This window comes from Triticum dicoccoides, chromosome 2A (genome assembly GCF_002162155.2).
Source record: "Triticum dicoccoides isolate Atlit2015 ecotype Zavitan chromosome 2A, WEW_v2.0, whole genome shotgun sequence".
NCBI lineage: Eukaryota > Viridiplantae > Streptophyta > Magnoliopsida > Poales > Poaceae > Triticum > Triticum dicoccoides.
In genome coordinates this window covers 217,967,718-217,972,849 of record NC_041382.1, presented here as the reverse complement: position 1 = coordinate 217,972,849, position 5,132 = coordinate 217,967,718, and positions in this window count along the sequence as shown.

Here is a 5,132-nt window from a genome sequence, read left to right as displayed (position 1 = left end):
AGTCGGCAAGCTTTTATCTTCCAACTCTCCAAGTTGTTGTCTAGCTTAACCAACTAGCTCAGGGATATCTAACACCGATTCTTGGAGAGAAGGTGGTTCACAAGAAACCAACTTGATCACGAGCTCAACATAACAGTCAGGTGACAGCCTGGTGATACTTTCGAGAAGATATTCGGAAAATCACGAACCACCGGTATGTTACTAAGCTCGAGAACAATCTCGCTTTTGAGGGCAAGACGATATGATCAAATGAGTGAGGACTTAGCAAATCCTATCTCATCAATCGAGGGGTGCACCGAAATAAGGACTAGGTAGCACGATCAGTCTTAGATGGATGATTTAAAACCCAACATGCTAAGATTGAAATTATTACCCTTTAACTACCAAGCAACGAGGTTGCTGGGAGTATTGATTTCACACATCACAATTCACCTGTTGGCGCTCCGGCTGCAACAACACGGAACCGAGGAATGAAAAAGGATGGCGAGAAGTATCACTATGTCAAGAATTCACAAAAGGTGGTGCAATTCTCATGAAATTCCTGTCATAAAGAAGGTAATACTTCAGGGTAGAACAGAACCAAAAGCTGGATTGGCATTTGATCTGCGGAATACAACTACTTTGACCCAATCCTAGATATGGATGAGGTACTGGAGTTTGTTTCTCCAAGTCATTCAGGACAGAATGGCTTGACGGACCACAAGAGTAACAGGCATCGATGAATGAATGCACGCATACTCTTGACTATCAATTGATAGACGAAGGTCAGTAGACAACTAAAGAGGGACAACTCAAAGGAACATATAACTTTCTGAGTTGTGGATGCATAAATTAGTATGTCGAACCGAGTTCAACATAATTCTTCCGGATAACCCATGCAGAAAGGTAGAACTGGCAGAGTCACGATTTATGAATGGAGAACTCCTCAAGAATAATCCTGTTGTGATATTTCAGTTCAACGAGGAACTTCTGCCATAAGTAGTTCATGGTATTTGGAAGAAGAAGATACCACGGACTTCAAGGACTATCGCAAAGGTTGCTAATATCCTAAAGGAACGAGCAAAACTATTAACATGAAGTAAGTAGGGTGAATCTCGGGTTCAAACCCAGGGATAGAATACCTACTACTAAATGGCATCACGGGATGCTTTCGATAATGACGGCCAGAGTCATCACACTGGAACATAAATCATGGCTGGACTACTAGATGATCCCCTGAGACACCTAGGGTCATAATAGTAACTCCAACATAATGTCAAGGCAATAGAATACCTCAACTCAACAATTAGTGTGATTGAGCTGGCATAAAGGAACATCAAAACCAGAGGGAAAGGATTTTGCAAATGCATCAGACTATTTAGAAACCTGGAATGACTCGGACAGCATAACGGCTGTAAATTCTCAGAAAAGATTTGAGACATTCACAAAAATGGTGGCATAACCACTCAGAAGCACAATATCAAGGTTTCGAGATCAACAATTAACATACGGAAGTAGTAGGAACTGAACTGAGACTTAAATCCAACAATCTTATAAGTCCACTGATTAGTAACACGTGATCCTAATAGAAAGAAGGGATAGCCTAGTTCTTAATCCCCGTAGAAGAGAAGATGATGACTCAGATCAGAAGGGCATGAGGTAAAGGAGTAAAAAGAGTCTTACGTTCCATCCCACAATCAATTCCCTTACATAACTAAAGAATTTCTAGACTCAACTTCGACCAGTTTGGCTTGGTAATCCTACAGGCAGTCAAGCTCTGATACCAACGCTGTCAGGACCCCGACTCAATGCCACATAGATCTAGCATGTAACACCTCATATCACCTTGCGGCCTCACGCACGGTATTCCCACGGGTGTCGCCTTACCTTTACCCGGGACCGTTTGCGCCTTTTGGCACACGTATATGACAGTGTCGCTAGCATCCATATGATAAGGAGCCCGGGCTGACATGGCTAGTCGTAAACCCAAAGTGGCACAAACTTACAGGGACAGGCATCCATGACCCAGCATCGAACGTGTCGGTCATCAGCGAGTGAATCCAGGCTGTAGCACTGGGCTAGCAGGACTCCGGTGAACCGGGCTGTAGCGGGCTAACCGGACTCCGGTATTCATCGCGTGACATTTCCCCGAAGGGACAGACACAGGAACGAAGAAGGACACATGCCGGCCAGCCTAAGTGTCCCGGAGCAGTAGCAAGCTACCATGGCTCGGTGGAAACACTAGGAGACATTTCCCGGTAAGAGAGGCTACCAAGGATAAACAACTAGGTTGTCAGATCCCACACATACCAAGCATTTCAATAACATACACACAATATGCTCGATATGTGCAAATACAACATGGCATCACAACATGACTCTACAACTCAAGTATTTTAATCAATAGGCTCCGAGGAGCGAGATATTACAAACATGGGTCTCACGACCCAACAATCAGAGCATACAAGTCAAAGCACAAGCGGAAGCTATCATGTCTGGGTACAGACATCTATAAATGAAAAAGGCCGAGAAGCCTGACTATCTATCAGATCCTGCCGAGGGCACAAGATCGTAGCTGAGGTAACAAGCTAAATGTCGAAGTCCACGTGGAACTACTAGTGAGACTGAAGTCTCTCTGCAAAAACATAAAGTAGGCAAACGTGAGTACAAATGTACCCAGCAAGACTTACATCAGAACTAACTACATATGCATCATTTTCAACAAAGGGATGGTGGGGTTTAACTGCAGCAAGCCAGCTTTGACTCGGTGGCTATCCTAAACTACGACTGCAAGCGACTCTTTTGAGGTGGCGCACACGAGTCCACATATTCACCATATCAATACACCACTATGGATCCGCTCCCGTCTCCCTACGAGAACGCCATCCATAGCACTCACGCTTATCTTGCGCATTTTAAAGTATCCACTTTCACTTGTCTATGAACTGATATAAGCAACCCAGAAGTCCTTTTCCGCGGACACGGCTATTCGAATAGATGATGTTAACCCTGCAGGGGTGTACTTCTTCATACATGTTTCCACCACTTAGCGTCTGCACACGACATGTGCTCGACCTACCTAAACACTCAAGTCTCTAGTCCAGGTTTATCGCCTATTCGGGTTCCATCCATGAGGAGATCCGGCCGGAGTTTCGCTCACAGCCCCAAACGATGTGAACAGGGTTCCGTGACACCAAACGGGCGCCCGGTATACCCGGCCACGTGCCTACCGCATCACAGCCCACCCCTACGGTCAGCGCTGTCCACGGCCTCCAGCATACTACAAACACCAGAAACTACTTGCAACTCCTGGACAGAGGACAAGGGTGAATAAGAAGTCGAGCGGGGTCATATTTCAGGGCCCAATGTATGGTAGTAGCTGAATCATGGATCACAAACACAGAACTCAGTTCCTGAGGACGGCTGCAATGAGACAACCCACCATGTACTCCTACATGGCCTCTCACCGCTACCTTTACCAAATCGTGTTCACACACTTAGCTCACACACAGTAGGACATGTTCACACGCCTCTGATTCATCCCCGATGAATCAGACCTGACTCAACTCTAAGCAATAGCAGGCATGACAAACAAACATGAATGAGTAGGCACATCAGGGCTCAAACAACTCCTACTCATGCTAGTGGGTTTCATCTATTTACTGTGGAATGACAGGTCATGCAAAGGATAAAAGGGTTCAGCTACCGCAGCAAGTAACAGATGAATCGATGTTGTCCTAATGCAGTAAAAGAGAGCAGGAGCGAGAGAGTGGGATTTTATCGGAATGAACAAGGGGGTTTTGCTTGCCTGGCACTTCTGAAGATAACATTGAGTCTTCATCAGTGTCAACGATCACATCATCGGTATCACGTCTATCGAGAGGGGACAAATACCGGCAACACAGAAAGGAACACAATCAATGCAATGCACAATATGATGCATGATCATGACATGGCAAAATGGATGTGTTTTGGGCTAATGCAACTAGCAACAGATTAAATGAAGTTGGTTTGAATATAAGATTCAAATTCAAACTCCATATGTGATTATTCAAATGCCATTTAATTGATTTGTGCTAAACAGCACCTATAAGTTGTTCTAACATGCATGAAAATGGTACAGATGGATTCCTTGAATTTTTCTGATAATTTTTCATATATGATTTATTTAATTTGGAGTTACGGTTGAATTTCTATGAATTTTAGAAGTTTTAGGCATTTTCTGGAATTTCCTGAATATTTAGAATTAAAATAATTCCAGAAAATGAATTATGGCGTCAGCATGACCTCATGCTGACCTCAGCAAGTCAACGGGCGGTCCAGGTCAAACCTGACGTGTGGGGGTCCACACGTCAGTGACACAGGGGCTAATCCCGCGTTGACCCGGGCTTTGACCCGCTACGGGGCCCACTGTCAGTGTCACGGGGTTAGTTTAACAGGGTCATTAGTGCTAATGACAGCGCCACGTCACTGGCCACCGGAGTTCGGCCGGCGGCGACCCGAAACGCGGCGGAAGTTCACCGGGGTTGCGCTACGGGCGGCGGCTGGACGCGCGAAGGGCACCAGAAGGTAGCCCGTGCCCGTGCGCATCTAGGGGGGCCAACGGGAGGTGCGGGGGTGGCCGGGGTTCACCGGAATGGAGCCCGAGGCGGCGCCGGAGTTCGGACCTCGGTGAAAACGGCGTTGTGGAGCACGGGCGAGTGAGGTAAAGCACTGCGCAGCCTCCTGGAGTCACCACGAGCTCGGTGAGATGCACGGGCGTGACCCGTTCGAGCTCAGGCCACGGCGGCGACATGGTCAGCGGCGGCCGGAGTTCGGCCGCGACGGGGCTATGGCCTAGAGCTCGCAAACGCGAGGGGAGAGAGAGGGGTTCTGCACGGAGGCTCACAGCGGAGCTGTAGGGAGGGTCAGTGGGCTCGGGGGCGCGCCGGAGTGGCCGAATTCGACGGAGACGGCACCGGGGCCGAAGCTTGGAGATGATGACGATGGCGGCTGCTCGGGGCCCTTCCGGTCACGTGGCTCGGTGAGGGGGTTGGCGACGAGGTGCAGGAGCTCGGGAGCACGTCGGAGAGGGGAGGGGGTGGCCGTGGTCATGGCTACGGCGAGCGGCGCTCCCAGGTGCGTTCGGTGACGAGAGGGAGGGAGAACAGAGG